The 18436-nt window shown below is 46.3% G+C and overlaps 1 protein-coding gene across 1 annotated transcript in view; it reads right to left on the bottom strand.

The window, feature by feature from the left end:
• The window catches only part of LOC124008490 (aryl hydrocarbon receptor-like), a 98341-nt gene that overhangs the window by 17612 nt on the left and 62293 nt on the right, over positions 1–18436 (bottom strand). The window lies entirely within an intron of this gene.

Raw genomic sequence — 18436 nt, 5'->3', positions numbered from 1 at the left:
AAACCTCCCTCCCCATTTGTCTAACTCCATTTTTTCCTTCCCTTGTTCATTTGTTCTCATCCCCAGAAGAAGCCCTGACAGCGAGCGAGGCTCATAGGGGACTAAGTGCGGGCGTGTACGTCATATGTTTCAACTGGAGACTTGAGACATACTCCAGATGTCCACAGCCAGGCCTCTAATCTATGTTTGTGTCCCCTAAAAGCAGAGCTGCAGACACCAAGTATGTTTGCGAAAAAAACAAAGCCAATTGTTTTCAGAAATGCCGGATGAGCTGCGACTATTTCTGTCCGTTAGTCTAATATCTCAAAGGTGGTCTTCTTAAAATAAGACAGAATCGAAAGAGAGAGAGAAGGAAAGAGAAAAGGGGAGATAATGAGGGATATGAGAGAGAGAGACAGGAAGAGAGAGAGAGGGAGGCAAAGAGAGAGAGAGAGGCAGATGAAGACAGAGTGAGAGAGGAGACAAACAAATGGAGGAGACAGACAGTGACAAATAGTCGTACATACTGGAGTCGGACACACTGGTGACTGACTCCACCAGACTCCAGACTGCAGTCCAGACTGAACCCTAGGGCTCTGGTCTTTCCCGTCTCTCCGTTTTCCCATCTGTAGCTCCAGATCAGAACAAGAGCCTCCTTGTTCCCACTTTCAGCCTCCCCTCGACCCTCATACCCGGCTGGACACAACACACCCACTGTGCTCAGCCACTTCTGATGAGCGCTGAAAGAGCCAGGGGCTTTCTCTGCCTTCACCACAGATCTTAAATCAATAAAGCATGTTGTTCAGCCTGAATTACAGCTTGGACTGGGTCTGGCTGGGCCTGACTGGGCCTAGCTGGGCCTGGCTGGGCTGGTTGGGCCTGACTGGGCCTGGTTGGGCCTGTCAGAAGGCTTGATGGGGGCTGCTACACCAACACGAATTATTTCAATCACAGAGATAAGTGACTCTTATAGTACTTTGCTATAAGTCTAGAAGTTTCCCAGTTGGAATGTGAGTAAGTGGCTGCCCAGAGCTAGCTAGAGAGACCGGCTGCTGTACACTGGCTAGCCCAGAGCTAGCTAGAGAGACCGGCTGCTGTACATTGGCTAGCCCAGAGCTAGCTAGAGAGACCGGCTGCTGTACATTGGCTAGCCCAGAGCTAGCTAGAGAGATGGCCTGCTGTACATTGGCTAGCCCAGAGGTAACTAGAGAGATGGCCTGCTGTACATTGGCTAGCCCAGAGTTAGCTAGAGAGATGGCCTGCTGTAGGCTACATTAGGCTAGCCTGATAACTCACACTGCTCTGTCTGTCGTTTGCTACATACTTTACTCGTCTGTGGTGACAAGGGGAATGAGGGGTGTTGTTCACAAGACAAAGTCAACAGTGATTGGATCGTCAAACCAATCAGAGTATCAAAGCCAATGCTTTACCCACATGTGTTCTGGCTCTGGCCCAACCCATACGTTTCTGGACCAATCGCACGGCCCCGAATGTGTTCGCATTCTGTGAAGGGTCAGGGAGGCACTCAGATCCAGACTCATTGCAGAGAAGAAACTAATGTCTGCAGGCGTGAAAGGAGTCTGGGTAGCCAGGCAAACATTAGGCTACAGCACAGAGCTAACCCTGGCTCTGAGGTACGGCCTAAGAGCATGTGGCTGACTGCTATAGTCTACATTGGAGTTAGCTAGAGCGTGTGGTTGCTGTACAGACTAGCCTGGAGCAAGCTCTGCCCCTGAGGTATGGTCGGCTGCAGGCTGGGTGGGGCGCCCAGTCATTTCCTGTGTGTGTTGTGAGCTACAGGCTGCAGCTAATGCTATTTCTGGATCCACAGCCATTATCAAGCCCTCTGTATCACAAGAAGAAAAATATAGAAAAAAGAGAGGGGAGAGAGAGAGAGAGAGAGAGAGAGAGAGAGAGAGAGAGAGAGAGAGAGAGAGAGAGAGAGAGAGAGAGAGAGAGAGAGAACAAAAACAACAGTGTTTCTTTCCAGCAACAAAACACCAAGATACCTTTCCCACAGGACACAGATGTTGGGAGATAATTTTGGGGGAAATGCAAAGTCAAAGGCAAACCACTTAAAAGGATGATGGCCTATCGATATGGCCCAGTAAATTGCCGAGTACTTAACTATGTAGCATACATCAGGGTTAGGAAGGAGAGAAAGAGAGCGAGAGAAAAAGGTAGAGAGAGAGAGAGACAGGGGTGGGAGAAAGAGCGAGAGTGAGAGGGAGAGTGAGAGAGAGACAGGGGTTGGAGCGAGAGAGAGAGCACCGTTTCAGGGTTTGGCAGACATGTACGGTATGCGGCTATACGGTATGGTTACTTTCCCATGTTTGTTCCAGTAATGACTAAGGGAGGAAGAGAAGACAGTGTTTCTATTTGGGCTGACAATGAGGGCTCATGACTGGGTCATGACCGTGGCCCTATAGCTCAGCTGGTATGTGTGTGGCGCCTGCAGTTCCAGAATAGTGGGTTCAATTCCTGGGAGTACTGTATGTAAAATGTATGCATGCATGACTAAATCTCTTTGGATAAAAAGGTCTGCTAAATGGTATATACATTAAATTATATGTGGACCAGGGACTGCTATTTAATTCAGCGAACCAACTAGAGAGAATATGGTTCAGCGTCGGAGTGCTGATATAGGATAAATGTTCCCTTTTAGATCATTAATGAATACTATGTTATGGACAGGGAGGATCGAATTCTATAAAAGCACTTACTCTGAGGTGCTTTATGAATATGGGCCCAGGACTCCAGTATAGCAGTTGCCTGTCCCACGTAAAGGGAGCCAGCCCTGGCAGGACTAGATGTGTTGTGGTGCTGTTATCCTGCTGCTGTTACTGGAGCACAGAGACCAAACCAAAGCCTTGGAACAGTTCGCAGGGCTTAACCAATCAACGAGCTTCGACTTCCCTATCAGAACATCTGTGGCCTGGTCTCTCGGTCTTTGGGGTTAACCTCGACACTGACGTGAAGCTCTGACTACACAGCAAAGGAATGACTGGAGGGCTGGCTCAGCCCGGTCCACACGCACACGCACGCACGCCCACACACACACACATACACACACACAGGCCTCCGCAGAGGGGAGGCCAAACGAGGAAAACAGACCAGGCCGCAAAATTGCCACTTGGCCGGTCAGATAGCAGCAATGGCAATACCACATTCCTCTATTCTCTCCTGACTGACTGGCTGACTGTAGCCCTGAGAGCTGGAAATGGACGGGAGTCACCGAGTCTAAAAAGGAGAATGGTCTGTAGTGGTTTGGTCAGTGTAGGACCGTAAAGTGGAACTCTGCCCGGCCCGCGGAACTCAATCCATCAGGACTGAATTACCATCCTACTGCTGCCAGTGTATATTATGGTGAATAGCCTATGATTAGAGGCTTTGGAATCATCTAGCTCCAGTTCGTCTTTCCTAATGATCGCCTGTCACTGACCATCGTACGCCTTCTATGTACTTTGATATGGCACTACGCTCCTCATAATTTATCTTCATTTATTTACAAAACCAAATATTCTTTTGAATGTTTCCAATCCTGGGGAAATGCCAACATATCCCTTCAAAACCACAACGTTGGCACTCTCACGTTCAAGCCATCGCTACTCAACCTAGTGGCCAAGAGAGAGTAGAGAGTGTAAGACAGATACGCACGCACACACACACACACACACACACACACACACACACACACACACACACACACACACACACACACACACACACACACACACACACACACACACACACACACACACACACACACACACACACACACACACACACACACACACACACACACACACACACCGACACACACCGACCCCCACAGCCACCTCAACACCTCAGGGCAGGCAGCCGGTCCGCCGACCACAGCTGTCCACGCTGGGCGAGGGCAGCAGTCTAGTCTCATCATTATTTTAGTAATAGAAGGTCAACCCACCGGTCAGTCTCCTGTAGGACCAAACAGAACCATAAAAGGTTTCTAATCTCAAGGTCAATCCAATCTACCCACCCACCGCTATAACCCGATATTAGAGAGAGAGAGCCAGGGAGCCAGGGATGGTCTGGGCACCTAATGGATGAGCATGGTATATATATCCTGACAGTAATGGGATATGTAGTCTACCCCATCAACAAGTAGCCTACCCCATCAACAAGGCGTCCAGAATAATCACATTACTGTGAGACAACACTCCGCGGACAAAGAGAGAGAGTTCGTATGGCACCCTATTCCCTATAAAGAGCACTACTTTTGACCAGGGCTCATAGAGCTCCGGTCAAAAGTAGTACATTATATATATAAGGAATTGGGTGCTATTTAGGACAGAGACAAACTCTCTTTCTTTGTTGCCTGACTGTAGTGTCATCTGGCGGTGGAAGGACAATTCTGGATGGACGCCTTGATGACGTGCTTAGGCAACAGCAGTTTGTATGTGTGTATGTGTTTGTGTGGGTGTGCGCGTGCACGTGACTGACCAGGTTCGTGCCACCTGCCAAAAGGTTAAAGGGTAAAAGGCTGTGTGTGTGAATCATATAATAAGCTTGCAGATGTTCAACCGACAGAAGTGTCTCTGAAAGCACGCACATCTTATCACTACAGAGCAGGGCCTCTCTTGGACTGCGACAACGACAGATACAATAACGACACCCAAGATAAACGGCTTCCTGTCACACCGAAGAGGAAACATTCAAACAGTCTACATGCACACCCATACAGTTGAAGTCGGGAGTTGACATACACCTTAGCCAAATACATATATTTGGTCCTGACATTTAGTCCTAGTAAACATTCCCTGTCTTGGGTCAGGTAGGATCACCACTTCATTTGAATGAATGTGAAACGTCAGAATAATAGTAGAGAGAATTATTTCTTTCTTTCACATTCCCAGTGGGTCAGAAGTTTACACACAATTAGTATTTGGTAGCATTGCCTTTAAATTGTTTAACTTGGGGGCAAACATTTCAGGTAGCCTTCCTCAAGCTTCCCCCAATAAGCTGGGTGAATTTTGGCCCATTCCTCCTGACAGAGCTGGTGTAACTGTGTCACATTTTTGTAGGCCTCCTTATTCGCACACACTTTTTCAGTTCTGCCCACACATTTTCTAATCGGACTGAGGTCAGAGTTTGAAGGTAGGCCTTGAAATACATCCACAGGTACACTTCCAATTGACTCAAATTATGTCAATTGGCCCATCAGAAGTTCTAAAGCCAAGCCACTACTTGAAGCCATATTTTCTGGAATTTCCCAAGCTGTTTAAAGGCACAGTCAACTTAGTGTATGTAAACTTCTGACCCACTGGACTTGTGATACAGTGAATTATAAGTGAAATAATCTGTCTGTAAACAATTGTTTGAAAAGTTATTTGTGTCATGCACAAAGTTGATGTCCTAACCGACTTGCCACAGTTTGTTAACAATAAATTTGTGGGATGGTTGAAAAACGAGTTTTAATGACTCCAACATAAGTGTATGTAAATGGTATATATACTATACATCCCCATACAAGTCACCTATAGTGCAGTTCAGCTGTGTTGTACTGTAACTCACTACATCCCTCTTTTCCTCACCTTTCTCTCTCTCTCTACCTCATCCCTCTTTCACCCCCTCTCTATCTCCCTCTTTACCATGCCTCTTCCTCCTTCTTTCACATCCTTCCCTCTTTTGCCTCCTTCCTTCCTTCCCTCCCTCCCTCCGTCGCTCCCTCCACCCCTGGTGTATAGTATAGGAACACACACCGACTGCCGTGTGACCTGCTCATCCCCCTTTGAATGGCTGATGTTTCCCAGCCATGGAGCCATGATTCATACTCTTTACACTACAGGAGAGAGCGAGAGAGGAGAGAGCGAGGGGAGGAAAGAGCGAGCGAGGGGAGGCGAAAGAGAGGGAGAGGAGAGAAAGCAGGAGGAGAGAGAGGGAAGAGAGAGGGGGTAATAGAGGGAGAAGAGTGACTGGGAGGAGATAAACAGAGAAAAGAGAGACGGGGTAAGAGAGGGAGCGAGGGTGGGAGAGAGAAAGAGAGAGAGAGAGGAGATCAAGATCAAGATAGAGCAAGCGAGAGAGGGGCAAAGAGAGAGAGGAGTTACAGTTTAAGACAGTGAGAGGGGCATACATTGAAATTGATACAGAGAGCGAGAGCGAGAGAGAGAGAAGTCCAGCCTCCTCTATCTGTTCTTGCTCTAGTATGTCCGTCTAGTTAATGACCATCGCGTGCAGAGCGAGACTGCATCCATGACAGCACCTGAACCCTATTAGCTAACAAACTGGACCACTTCCCAGTATTGTCTTTGCTCTCTTTTTTTGTGTGTAAATGGTGTTTGGCACTAATGACTCCCACCCTCTTGCTGCCCTAAACATAAAGAACTTCATACATTTCATAGGTAAACAAATGTGTGATAGTGCCCCGAGCACTCACTGTGGGTGGACTACAATACCAAGACCAGTCAGGGGTAATGAGAGGCCCACACAAAGGGCCCATATCCTGTTATTGACTCTTTCACTTAAAACTGGGAGAAAATCGACAATACAACAACGTAATTGTTTTGTATGACATTTTCGTAGCAGTTTAAGTGAAGTCCTGTACACAACATGAGGCAGAGGATTGTGTATTTGTATGTGTGTATTTGTGTGTGCGCGGTGTGAGGTTTTGCCCGACGGTACGCTTTAAGCCCAGGGAGAGAGAGGAGAGGCCTCTCTGTGTGGGATGTATAAACGTGTACTTCTAAATAACGACTCGCTCGTTTCTCAACTCTGGAGTTTTTTTTCTGAGCCGTGCCAAATAGTTGTAATTTCTCTCATGGCTCGCTCGGCCCCTATGTTGAACATGATTTACAGCAAAACACTAAAGACAGATTTTATGTGCACTCTTCAAATTCACATCATTGGCCACTTTTTCTTCCCACCTTTTCCTCTGTTTGTGAGGCCGAGCTATGTTAGAGACTGTTGTTAACACGTGAAATAACATGTAGGCTACGGCCGATTGATTTCCTCTGTGTCTAAGCTAGGCACAACTTTCCTTCAGGTGATAAAGCAGTAATTGCAAAAGTCATTTTCAACAGTTCAAGCCCGCAAAAAAAAAAATCAAAAACAGTGCCAACGCGTTACTGAGTTAGAAAGAATGTTAGAATGATATACAGTAAGACTAGTACTGTATACTAGTAAGTGTAGTACTCTGTACTACAGGACGCTTTGGTAGGCTAGGCTTTGTGTTATGGGCATGTTGGGGCATGCTCAGTGGACCTCCTCTGTAATACTCGGCGCCTCCCGCACTTTGAACCTCTCTCTGCTTCTCTCTGCCTTCACGTCCTGACTCTCTACCCTCTGTGGCCAACCCGGAGCTGTTTCCCATTTGCGCAGTACTTCGGATTTAGGGAGAAAGAAGGAAACAATGAGCGAAAAAAAACCACGAGGAGAACAAAGAGGAAGAGAAGAGGGGGAAGAAGGGAAGAAAGAAAGAGGGGAATGTCTGTGGGGAAGTAGTAGCGCCATGGGAACTGGACTGGTTCAGATTCTGATGCTGGAAAACCAGCCAACTTTGTTTCATCCATCCCACACTGCACTGTAGCACTACCTATATGACTTTAATTAGAACCAGCTGGACAGGGGAAAGCAGCTAGCAAACCCAGTCAGTCCCGTAATAAAACAAGAGACCCATTCCTATCTCCCCCCATCTCTCTCTACATCTCCCCCTTCTTGCCTTTAAAGTAAAGAGGTAAATAGATGGGGCCTCCTCAGCCACTAGGGGTTCCCCTAGGCTCTATGCTAGTCCTCTTCTACAACTTCTCCTGGCATCAGACTTTATACATACAGTAGAGGAAAAGAAACCATTTAAGCCCCCTGCACCCCTACAGTCCCCCACCCTCTCCCCTCTCTCTCCCTCTCCCCCCATCTCCACAAACCCTCTGACCCTCCCCATACTTCTCCCGTCTCTCCCTAACTTCTCCACCACTCCCATTCACTGTTTTTTTGTTGTTGCAGATTTTGAAACCTAAGAGCTGAATTGAACCATTGTTTTCCTTGCCTGCCTCGTCGTCTGGCCGGCCAGCACAACCTCATCCAGCCTCTCTCATTCCCTCTCTTATCTCTCTCTTTCTTGTTTGTTTAAGGGCAGGACATAACTTGCAGAGCTCTGGAGGAGCACAGTGCTCTATCTATCTGTAGTTGGACACTCTCTCTTCAGCAGTGGCACAGACGGACCCCCTCGGTTCCCTTGTACAGAATAATACAGCACACAGACCCAGTTCACACAACTCGTTTGAAGAGTAACTTGGATTTAAAAAAAATCAACTGCCATTACCACACGTGTTCTCCCTAAACATGCCTTAACATATTGTACCTACAGAAAGATATTCTGACAAGGTATCTATGCATTTGCTTATGTCTTGATAAAGGTAACACAGTTGCACCCATGCAAGTGCAAAAGCTACTTAGCTTCCTCTGACTCCATGCAGTCAACTAGCTGTTCTAAAACCCGATGAGCTATTCACAGAATAAAACAGACACTCTAGATGCCACACGCAAGTTACCCTTTTTTGGGCTTTCCATTACACCATTTGGTGAAACTATGTGCAGGCCAGCTAATAAGCGACATTACGGTCTTCCCTCTGGCCCTCATTCATGTTTCACCCGCCAGCTCCCCTGTCTGTCCCTGCACATCCCTGTAGTCTAAACGTTTGCCTGTCGTCCCCGCCACAGGGTATATTATCCCCACCGCATACATACACGCACGTCCGCGGATATATGCGCACATGCTAGGACACACGCACACACACGCACACGCACGCACGCACGCACGCACGCACGCACGCACGCACACACACACACACACACACACACACACACACACACACACACACACACACACACACACACACACACACACACACACACACACACACACACACACACACACACACACACACACAGCTAGATTACTTGTTGGTTATTACTGCATTGTCGGAATTAGAAGCACAAGCATTCCGCTACACTCGCATTAACATCTGCTAACCATGTGTATGTGACAAATAAAATTGGATTTGATTTGATTTGACACACACACACACGTCCGCGTATATAAGCACACACTCCAGCACGCACGCACGCACGCACGCACGCACGCACACACACACACACACACACACACACACACACACACACACACACACACACACACACACACACACACACACACACACACACACACACACACACACACACACACACACACACACACACACACACACACACACCAGAGTCCACCGACAGATGCGCAGTTCCTTCCCTGCCTGGAGCGGATCAATAAATTGACAGCCTGTCGGACCGGCTTCATAATAATTCTATCCTGACACCGTCCTTGAATCCCTCCATCCAACTATCCCTCCCCTCCATGGTCTTTACATGGGCAAAATCTGACAGCAACCTTCCCGGTCTCGCCGAAACCTGACAGTGTATCATTTCCACTCCGTCTCACCTGAAGCCATGCAGTAAGCATAAAGAGAAGGTTTTAATACTGGTCGTCTGTGGTTTAGTTTTTAAGAGAGCAGCATTAGCAATACGGAACACTTGCTCAAAATTCGATGCACTCATTGTACTGTATTTGTGCACTGTGGCACACCTTGTCACAGAACACATAAACAGGAGTAGACTGTAGCTGTCCGATAGGTGTGCTAAGTATACGTAGTGCTTTCATCTTCATTGCACCTTTATTCTGACAGGGAGTCAAGCCGAGAACGAGGCTTCTTTTAACAGACGAGCCCTGTGTACACGTCAATGCACATCAGTAATAGAAAACAAAACACATTCTTCAGTAAAAAGGTTGACAATCAACCCCGGGAGGCACCAATTCATCCAGTTTCAGAAAGACTTGAAGATTATTCCACAAGAGCTAAAGAAACAACAACTAAAAGCAGATGGATCTAACTCAGTGGAGATGGAAGGGACCTCCAGAGTTAGCCATCCCTGAGACCCGGGTCTGGTATCTTGTACGTCTGTTTAGTGTAGCATAGCGGTCTGACATGGCAGTAAATGCCCAGGCCACACCGGGCGCCTCCCACTACTTTTGACCAGGGCCCGCAAGCCTATGAAGGGAATAGGGTGCTATTTGGCGCACAGCTGTGGTTTGTCAGGTGGGACAGAGGTTTACTCTAGCCTTGACAGTATAACGCCCTCAAATTCAACTGTGGACCTTGAAGCGCTACAGGGTGACATAAACAGGACCCCCTACAGAACAGGGACAGGGGCAACCTTCCTGGAAGTCACAGCAGGCATGTAAGGTATACGTTACGGCACATTGCTATTCACGGTTCCACAGCAGAATATAAACCTTCTGTACACTATACAAGCAAGGCATTATTCATTCCCCATAGGCTATACCAGGGGTATTCAGATCCTACCCAGCTTGTTTCTACCTGATAATTAGCTGCACCCAGGTTTTAAATCATCCCCTGATTTGAGGGGAAGAATGAGAAAAAGCAGGCGTCAAGGGCCACATTTGAATTTGAGGGCTTTGTACGGTGAAGGCTAGAGGAAGTCGAAAACAGTCATAGAGACTAAAGGTTTAATGAAGCGAACTATGGACCTACGTTGAAGCAGAATACAGGCCCACATAATACAACTCCATTATCCATCAGCCGTCAGACAGCCTCCTCCAGACTACAGTACACCTTAATAAACACTCAGGGATCATGGGACGAACTGCACTCTGTTCTCTGTTTACAAAGCTATTTCCTGTTAAGAGGAAACACATACAACTCTCTGCTCTGAGAGAGAGAGAGAGAGAGAGAGAGAGAGAGAGAGAGAGAGAGAGAGAGAGAGAGAGAGAGAGAGAGAGAGAGAGAGAGAGAGAGAGAGAGAGAGAGAGAGAGAGAGAGAGAGAGAGAGAGAGAGAGAGAGAGAGAGAGAGAGAGAGAGAGAGAGAGGGAGTGAGAGAGAGAGAAAGAGATAGCAAGAGAGGAGACACAAAGAGATCTAGAGAGGAGAAGGAAGAAGGAGAAAGAGCGAGAGGGAGAGAGAGAGAGAGTGACAGGTTATGGCGAGAGGTCTTGCATTTTGGTATCACAATAACGAGCCTTTGTTATATCTGGATTTACTGGAATCCTATTTGTAGCCTATCTTCGTACCACATTTCCATGCAGACCTCTATCTGCTTATGTGGGCACCATAAACCTGTTGCACAAACAGACCCTGACCCTTGACCCCGGTGTATAGTGAGATAAGGTTTAGAAGAGCACAGAGTGTGGTCCAGACATCCCTCTGTTTACATTCCCCTGTCTCCATGCTATGTCACATATGGGCTGCTATTTCATATAGATAGGGCGTATTCATGCTGCCACCCACCCCAAAGATGGGCTAGACTAGATCTAGGTGCATCTAGCTTCTCGCTGCTAAAGAAATACAAACTTTTTTTTCTCCCATTGACTTTTCACCACTCGGTGAGTGTGTTCATGTTTTTTTTTTGCAAAGGATTCTGGGTGAGGGAAGGAAGTGAGTAATTAACGACAAACTATGAGTTAGGGGGAAACAGAACAGACCTAAAAACAGATGTTCTGACAGAATATAAAACACTTGAGTCAGGTTCCAGGAAGTTTTGATCAAGTCTAGTGTGAGAAAGATTCATATTCTACGTTGTAATCTTCAAATACTACAAGTAAATTAAAATAATTTAAAAAAAAATGACATTTAGCACCTCCTTCTGTATAATTGTACAGTGGAGAGGCTGTGAGATTCATTACTGTACTACAGTTTAGTTATTGTTTAATTCATGGTTTATGATAAAATATATTGTTTCCTTCTCCAACAGGCCCCCTAGGCACCAGCAATACCTAAATCCTTTAATAGTCTGGATCCTATCCAGCTATCCACGAAAGTAGATAAATGCAGAGTTAAAGTGTGGTTGGAGACAGGAGCACCCGAATCATTTGACAAACAAGTATTTTCTGCAGAGAAAGAGTTAGAGAGAGAGAGAGAGAGAGAGTGAGAGAGAGAGAGAGAGAGCGAGGGAGAGTTAGACAGAGGAAGAGAGAGAGAGAGACTCCAAAGAGACTGTGATGACTGTGATGGGTGTCCGTATGGACAGGCATCGCTGGAGGTCCATTTATACTGTACTCCGGATCGTTAGGGAATGGACGGTATACAATATAATTAGCCTTCAATGTCAAAGCCAACAGTCAGAGAGAGTTAGACAGAGGGAGAGAGAGAGGGAGTTAGACAGAGGGAAGAGAGAGAGTGAGTTAGACAGAGGAAGAGAGAGAGAGAGTGAGTTAGACAGAGGAAGAGAGAGAGAGAGGGAGTTAGACAGAGGAAGAGAGAGAGAGAGAGAGGGAGAGTTAGACAGAGGAAGAGAGAGAGGGAGTTAGACAGAGGAAGAGAGAGAGAGAGGGAGTTAGACAGAGGAAGAGAGAGAGAGAGAGAGAGAGTTAGACAGAGGAAGAGAGAGAGGGAGTTAGACAGAGGAAGAGAGAGAGATAGAGAGAGTTAGACAGAGGAAGAGATAGAGAGAGAGAGAGAGTTAGACAGAGGAAGAGAGAGAGAGAGAGAGAGAGAGGGAGTTAGACAGAGGGAGAGAGAGAGAGAGAGAGAGAGAGAGAGAGAGAGAGAGATTAGACAGAGGAAGAGAGAGAGAGAGTTAGACAGAGGAAGAGAGAGAGAGAGAGAGAGAGAGTTAGACAGAGTTAGACAGAGAGAGAGAGAGAGAGAGAGAGAGAGAGAGAGAGAGAGAGAGAGAGAGAGAGAGTTAGACAGGGAAGAGAGAGAGAGAGAGAGAGAGTTAGAGAGAGAGAGAGAGAGAGAGAGAGTTAGAGAGAGAGAGAGAGAGAGAGAGAGAGAGAGAGAGAAGAGTTAGACAGAGAGTTAGAAGAGAGAGAGAGAGAGAGAGAGAGAGAGAGAGGGAGTTAGACAGAGGAAGAGAGAGAGAGAGAGTTAGACAGAGAAGAGAGAGAGAGAGAGAGAGAGAGAGAGACAGAGAGAGAGAGAGAGAGAGAGAGAGGGAGTTAGACAGAGGAAGAGAGAGAGAGAGTTAGACAGAGGAAGAGAGATAGAGAGTTAGACAGAGAAAGAGAGAGAGAGAGAGTTAGACAGAGGAAGAGAGATAGAGAGTTAGACAGAGAAAGAGAGAGAGAGAGAGAGAGAGTTAGACAGAGGAGAGAGAGAGAGAGTTAGACAGAGGAAGAGAGAGAGGGAGTTAGACAGAGGAGAGAGAGAGAGAGAGAGGGTTAGACAGAGGAAGAGAGAGAGAGAGAGTTAGACAGAGGAAGAGAGAGAGAGAGAGAGTTAGACAGAGGAAGAGAGAGAGAGGGAGTTAGACAGAGGAAGAGAGAGAGAGAGAGTTAGACAGAGGAAGAGAGAGAGAGAGTTAGACAGAGGAAGAGAGAGAGAGAGTTAGACAGAGGAAGAGAGAGAGAGTTAGACAGGAAGAGAGAGAGAGAGTTAGACAGAGGAAGAGAGAGAGAGAGAGTTAGACAGAGGAAGAGAGAGAGAGAGAGTTAGACAGAGGAAGAGAGAGAGAGAGTTAGACAGAGGAAGAGAGAGAGAGAGAGAGTTAGACAGAGGAAGAGAGAGAGAGAGTTAGACAGAGGAAGAGAGAGAGAGAGAGTTAGACAGAGGAAGAGAGAGAGAGAGTTAGACAGAGGAAGAGAGAGAGAGAGAGAGTTAGACAGAGGAAGAGAGAGAGAGTTAGACAGAGGAAGAGAGAGAGAGAGAGTTAGAGAGAGAGAGAGAGTTAGACAGAGGAAGAGAGAGAGAGAGTTAGACAGAGGAAGAGAGAGAGAGAGAGAGTTAGACAGAGGAAGAGAGAGAGAGAGTTAGACAGAGGAAGAGAGAGAGAGAGTTAGACAGAGGAAGAGAGAGAGAGAGAGTTAGACAGAGGAAAGAGAGAGAGAGAGTTAGACAGAGGAAGAGAGAGAGAGAGAGTTAGACAGAGGAAGAGAGAGAGAGAGGGAGTTAGACAGAGGAAGAGAGAGAAGAAGAAAGCTGAAGCCTGTACCAGTACCAAAGACGAAGCACGGACGGAGGAGGAGGAGGGAAGGAGACGGGGGAGAAGAGGGAAACGAGGAAGAAATACAAAAGGCAAGGGAGGAGTGAGGAAGGGATAAGTGACATTTGAGATTGAGGTGGAGAGACAGGAAAAACAGGGGGACAGCCCCAAATTTAAAATGGATTCAATTTAGATTTTGTGTTACTGGCCTACACACAATGCCCCTCCCCCCATAATGTCAAAGTGGAATTATGTTTATTTTTTTATTTTTTTGAAATGTTCATAAATGACAAAAAAAAAATGAAAAGCTGAAATGTCTTGAGTCAATAGGTATTTGTCATGGCAAGCTTAAATGAGTTCAGGAGTAGAAATCTGCTCAACAAGTCACATAATCAATTGCATGAACTCACTCCGTCGAGCTGTGAATTTCAAGCACAGACTCAACCACAAAGACCAGGGAGGTTACCCAATGCCTCGCAAAGAAGGGCACATACTGGTAGATGAGTAAAACAATTTAAAAAGCAGACATTGAATATCCCTTTAAGCATGGTGAACCTATCACTGAGTTCCACTTCTCATATTTTCAAGCATAGCTGCATCATATTATGGGTATGCTTGTCATTGGCCGAATCATAGGGAGTTTTTTGGAATAAAAATAAACTGAATAGAGCTAAGCAAAGGCAAAACCCCAGAGGAAAACCTGGTTCAGTCTGCTAGGGGAAAACCTGGTTCAGTCTACTTTCCAACAGACACTGGGAGATGAATTCACCTTTCAGGAGGACAATAGCCTGAAACACAAGGCCAGATATACACTGGAGTTGCTTACCAAGACAACGTTGAATGTTCCTCAGTGGCCTAGTTACAATTTTGATTTAAAAATGGCTTGAAAATCTATGGCAAGACTTGAAAATGGCTGTCTAGCAGTGATCAACAATCAGCTTGACTGAGCTTGAATAACTTTATGAAGGATAATGTGCAAATATTGTACAATCCAGGTGTGCAAAGCTCTTGGAAACTTACCCAGAAAGACTCACGGCTGTAATCGCTGCCAAATGTGATTCTAGCATGTATTGACTCAGGGGTGTGAATACTTATGTAAATGAGATATTTCTGTATTTTATTTGCAATAAATGTGCAAACATTTATAAAAACACGTTTTCACATTGTCACATTGCTATTGTGTGTAGATGTGTGAGAGGAAAAAATGATATTTAATTCATTGGAATTTAAGCTGTAACACAACAAAATGTGTAATAAGTGAAGCAGTATGAATACTTTCTGAAGGCACTGTGTATATTTATATATATATACACACACACCGAGTGAACAAAACATTAGGAACACCGTCATAATATTGAGTTGCACCCCACTTTTCCCTTCAAACAGGGGGGGGGGGGTGGACTCTTCAAGGTGTAGAAAGTGTTCCACAGGGATCCTGGCCCATGATGATTCCAATGCTTCTACAGTTGTGTCTGGTTGGTTAGATGTCCTTTGGGTGGTGGACCATTCCTGATACACACCGGAAACTGTTGAGCGTGAAAAACCTAACATACCCACCTGAGTAAAGCTAAACGGCCGTCTCCCCAATCCCCCTTTCCCCAGAAACAACCACTGTCGAAGGGCGTTTTTTTTTTCAGGTCAAAATCTCAGGTCAAGCTATTAATATCTTTACTTTCAACACTTTCGATAAGCCAACGGAACATTTCTCAGCTCTAATGTCGCGTTTCTGGCAGCCGCTGAGTTAAACTGCGGCTCGTTTCCTATTCTAAATCACTTCGTGGCACGACACCGCACCGCAAGGATACTCAGGTCAGACTCCCTCTTTCACGCTCTCTCTCTTTTTCTTCTCCCTCTACCGTCACTCAATTGTCTTTGCACCCCTCATTGCCTTTCATTCGTTCTTGTCTCCCACTTTCTAGGTTGACAAGCCTGCATGTCTTGTCAGAATCCATTGTTTATTCTACGACTCTCTCTCGCGCTCTCTCTCGCGCTCGCTCTCTCTCTCTCTCTCTCTCTCTCTCTCTCTCTCTCTCTCTCTCTCTCTCTCTCTCTCTCTCTCTCTCTCTCTCTCTCTCTCTCTCTCTCTCTCTCTCTCTCTCTCTCTCTCTCCTGACCACTCGACCACAGGCTGAAGTGGAAAATGCAGCTTAAATTAAGAGGACAATCTTATTCTTGGCAAGTGGCTCCTCCATTTGGTTCCCTGCTGATGTTAATTACCAAACTCCATATCCTTGTGTAACCAAACACTTCACCCTGATCCGCCCATCCACCCCCCACCCACTTCCCCTCGCCGTCCACCTCCGCTCCCCCCTCCTCTGTGCTCTCTCGCTCTCTCCCTTTCCCAATACTTCAACCTCGACTGCCAGGGTTGAAAATTGGCATGCTTTCTCCTCACGCAAGGCGAAGGAAGGAAAGGCGAGGGGATCGGGCGGAGATGTACTGTGTACTCAATCTCACTCCCCAGTTAGACTCGGCACAGCTCCCACTCACCTGCACTCCACAACACACACATACACGTGCCCACACTACTCAACAAAACCTGTGTGCACCTCACACACACACCTCACACTACTATAGCTGGCTCAACAAAACCTGCGTGCACCTCACACACACTCCTCACACTACTATAGCTGGCTCAACAAAACCTGCGTGCACCTCACACACACACCTCACACTACTATAGCTGGCTCAACAAAACCTGCGTGCACCTCACACACACACACCTCACACTACTATAGCTGGCTAAACAAAATTGTCTCGCAGCCAACACACACACCGTAACCCGTCATCACACACACATACACCCCAGAACACGAGACACACACATCTCTTCTCCCCCTCCTCCTCCACCTCCCTGTTCTGCTGAGGAAGGCAGTTAGCAGTCAGCCAGCTAGCCAGCCAGCCAGCCAGCCCAGCCAGCCAGCCAGCCAGCACCAGGTAGAGACACAAAGCCTCTCATTGTTCTAGGAGTTGGCTGAGGCCTGAGGTGCTCATACTTGGCTGCTTCATAAAAACTGTAGAAAGACAGAAAAAAGTGGTGTTTGGGGGTGATGAAGAATCTCAGGATTTCTCTCTCCCTCTCTCTGCCACTCCCTCCCTCTTGCTCTCTTTCAATTCAATTCAAGGGGCTTTATTGGCATGGGAAACACATGTTAACATTGCCAAAGCAAGTGAAGTAGGTAATATACAAAAGTGAAATAAACAATAAAAATGAACAGTAAACATTACACTCACAGAAGTTCCAAAAGAATAAAGACATTCCAAATGTCATATTATGTCTATACACAGTGTTGTAACAATGTGCAAATGGTTAAAGTATAAAAGGGAAAATAAATAAACATAAATATGGGTTGTATTTACAATGGTGTTTGTTCTTCACTGGTTGCCCTTTTCTTGTGAAAACAGGTCCCAAATCTTGCTGCTGTGGTATTTCACCCAGTAGATATGGGAGTTGATCAGAATCGGGTTCGTTTTCAAATTATTTGTGGGTCCGTGTAATCTGAGGGAAATATGTGTCTCATTCATTTGGCAGGAGGTTAGGAAGTGCAGCTCAGTTTCCACCTCATTTTGTGGGCAGTGTGCACATACTCTGTCTTCTCTTGAAAGCCAGGTCTGCCTTCTCAATAGCAAGGCTATGTGTAACAATTTAGCTTTCGTCCGTCCCCCTCGCCCCGACCCGGGTTCGAACCAGGGACCCTCTGCACACATAGACAACAGTCTCCCTCGAAGCATCGTTACCCATCGTGCCACAAAAGCCACAGCCCTTGCAGAGCAAGTGGAACAACTACTTCAAGGCCTCAGAGCGAGTGACGTCACCAATTGAAACGCTATTAGCGCGCACCACTGCTAACTAGCTAGCCATTTCACATCGGTTACATAAGCTCACTGAGTCTTTACATAGTCAAAGCTTTCCTTAAGTTTGGGTCAGTCCCAGTGGTCAGGTATTCTGCCACTGTGTACTCTCTGTTTAGGGGCATTCTAATTGCTCAGTTCTTTTGCTAATTCTTTACAATGTGTCAAGTAATTATCTTTTTGTTTTCTCATGATTTGGTTCAGTCTAATTGTGTTGCTGTCCTGGGGCTCTGTGGGGTCTGTTTGTGAACAGAGCCCCAGGACCAGGTGCTTAGGGGACTCTTCTACAGGTTCATCTCTCTGTAGGTGAGGACTTCTTTTTAGGTGGTTGTAGAATTTAACGTCTCTTTTCTGGATTTTGATCATTAGCCGATATTGGCCAAAATCTGCTCTGCATGCATTATTTTGTGTTTTACATTGTATAAGGATGATATTTTTGCAGAATTCTGCATGCGGAGTCATCATTTGGTGTTTGTCCCATTTTGTGAATTCTTGGTTGGTGAGCGGACCCCAGACCTCACAACCATAAAGGGCAATGAGTTCTATAACGGATTCAAGTCTTTTTTAGCCAGATCCTAATTGGTATGTCAAATTGGATGTTCCTTTTGATGGCATAGAAGGCCCTTCTTGCCT

The sequence above is a fragment of the Oncorhynchus gorbuscha genome, linkage group LG21 (genome assembly GCF_021184085.1).
Source record: "Oncorhynchus gorbuscha isolate QuinsamMale2020 ecotype Even-year linkage group LG21, OgorEven_v1.0, whole genome shotgun sequence".
Classification (NCBI taxonomy): Eukaryota; Metazoa; Chordata; class Actinopteri; order Salmoniformes; family Salmonidae; genus Oncorhynchus; species Oncorhynchus gorbuscha.
The sequence above is the reverse complement of the archived record's forward strand: the minus strand, read 5'-3'. Positions and strand labels throughout refer to the sequence as shown.